This window comes from Tarenaya hassleriana, unplaced genomic scaffold, assembly GCF_000463585.1.
Source record: "Tarenaya hassleriana unplaced genomic scaffold, ASM46358v1 Cleome33, whole genome shotgun sequence".
In the NCBI taxonomy this organism is placed as follows: Eukaryota; Viridiplantae; Streptophyta; class Magnoliopsida; order Brassicales; family Cleomaceae; genus Tarenaya; species Tarenaya hassleriana.
This window is the reverse complement of record NW_010966459.1, coordinates 320309-323337: the sequence shown is the minus strand read 5'-3', so window position 1 is coordinate 323337 and position 3029 is coordinate 320309.

Below are 3029 nucleotides of genomic sequence, written 5' to 3'. Positions count from 1 at the left end.
ATATATATGAATATATATATATATATATATATATATATATATTTTTGCTGTTTATTTATTTTATTTAAATTTAAAAAAAAAAAATTGATTTTTTCATATTTTTTCAGATTTTTTTAAAAATATGACGTGGCATGCTGATGTGGCAAAAAAAATCTATGTGGCGTGCCACGTCAGCCGCCACGTGGCGTGCCACATCAACGGTTAACGGACACTTAACACCGTTTTCGGATTGTGTAGGAAATTGCAGTTAAATTGGGTAGTTCGTGTATCAATTTGACATATTTGATAATTTGGTGTAGTGTTTTGTCAAATTAAAAATTCGTGTAGTAAAAGGTCACATCTTGCAAAGTTGGGTAGGAAAATGTCATTTTCCCTAATAATACCACCCCCAGAAGATGCGACGGCCTTTGACCAGTCTTCGGCTTAAGGCAGTGAGACACGTGGCAGAAGCCCGCTTGAGTGAACCCCCACCCGGAAAAATAAAATGTTTTCAGTGAACTCGGAACCATGTGGATGACAACCACTGTCCTTTGACTGCACGTTACAGTCATTTATATATACTTTTATATATATTTTATATATATTTTATATATACACGTCGGATCGATTATTTCACTAGTCATTTTTTTTGTAACGATTTATAGTCATTTTAATCTGGCTCATGTGTTACCCCGAAATTCTCGGGCACATCCCCGATCCAATTCATCGTTTTTCATAAACTAATTAGGATTAATTAAAAAATTCAACAGATCCAAATCGAAACGTTTAGGACTTAATACAACACATCACGAAATTCCTAATATATTCAAGAAAAAAAATTGAGCCACAAATTAAATAGAGAACGACAACAATATCTTTGGTCAACTGGGTAAAGAATGAAAAGGACAATAATATCTGTCACCAGTGTAATGTTCTGCTATGCTTTAATAAATGTTTTTTTATATTGTTTTATGCGTCTAAATTTCGAATAAATCTTGTATTTACTGTGTCAAAATTAGGGGTGTCAAAACGAGCCCAGCTCGCGAGCTGGCTCGTGGCTCGCCAGAAAACGAGCAATCTGAGCCGTAATTTTTTCAGATCGTTAAAAAACGAGCCTAACGAGCCAGAGTTCATTGAACACGTGTTACCTTTTCCATTATGATTGTGATAATTGAAAATATTAAATGATATTGGTGTTTTATTAAAATTTTATGTATTTATTTAAATTTATAATTATATTTAAAATAAATATAAATAAAAAATATTATATATCCTTAGCTCAACGAGCCGGCTCGTTCAGATCGGAAAACTGGCGAGCGATCTGAGCCAAGGTTTTTCTGGCTCGTTAGAAAACGAGCCTAACGAGCTGAGCCCAAAACGATCCGAGCCAAATGAGCCGAGCCCAAAATGATCCGAGCTGGCTCGTTTGACACCCCTAGTCAAAATTATTCCACAGGCTTCTTAAGTTGGCGTTGGTTTACGATTTCTTATGGCTTAAAATACGCATTCTGCCTTATAAACAAATATATTATAATTGAGAGAGAGAGAGAAAACGATAAAGATGGAGGCTTCTCACGTTCTGCCACATGTGATATTAAACCCCAAGACAGCAAAAAACAAATCACCCGCCGCAGATTTGTCCTAAATCCTAATTAAATGGACGTGTTAATTGAAGTGCCTCATAATGAAGAACCAAACCAAGATACGGGGAATCAATCAAAATGACAGCGAATTAGACTGTTTGCCATTTATAAACTTATTCAATCCACAAAGATATGTGTGTGTGTGTATATGGTACTTTCGTAATTATTGTTATAATTATCTATTTTATTAGTATTATAGATTGTCGATATATATATATAGAGAGAAGGAGGAGCATAAGATGCACGTTTGGGTCGCGGCAGCTCACGACCCTCGATCCATTTCTTCACTTGTTATAGTCAATGTTTTTTTTTTTTGATTTGATAACCAGGAGGTTCGTTAGGCCTTCGGCACACTTAATCCCCTTTGGCCCGGAGTCTGCCTTTAGACACGCAACTAATTGCGCCCCTCCTCCCCACCAGTGAATTCGAACCCAGGACGTCGAGGATGATTTTGTCACCTCTTCGTCAGTGGGCCGCCCACTGTTGGGTTGTTATAGTCAATGTTCCGTCAGCATTACTCCTTTCTTTTTTTTTCCTCTTTCATATTTATCTTTCATTTTCTATTGTTTATATGTGTGTATACGTGTATATATCGCTATAATTGATTCATAATATGTCAAGTCACACATGGCTTTGTTATGTAGCAATTGTTTGAATGCATTGTGTCTGATAGAAAGGCTCATAAATATATGCTTTCGTTTCTTTTATCCAATATAGCACTACAAAAAAACAGTTATATAGCGACGGAAAAATCCGTCGCAAATATAAAGGAAATCCGTCGCAATTAAGAATTTGCGACGGAATGCGACGGAATTATTTCCGTCGGTATAACGCTGTCGCAAACGCATAACGGTCGTTAATCCGTCGCATTTTTGCGACGGAAAAAATCTGCGTTTTGCGACGGAAAGTGACGGATAATTCCGTCGCAATTTGCGACGGAATTTTTTCCGTCGCATTCCGTCGCAAATGTTTTTTTATTTTTTAAAAAAAAATAAAAAAATTATATACTATATATACACATACATATATACATTTTCACATACATATACATTCATACACATACATTACACACATACAAATATACATACACATACATACATATATATATATATATTTTCACATACACAAACACACATACACATACATACATATATACACATATTTTCATATACACAAACACACATACACATTCACACATATACACACATACACATATATACACATACATAAATACTCATACACATATACATTTCACAAACACATACACATACATATAAATACACATATATACACATATTCATATACACATACAATCACATATACATACACATACATATTCACATTCACATATATATACACATACACATACATAAACTCACACACACACATTCACAAATACATACACAT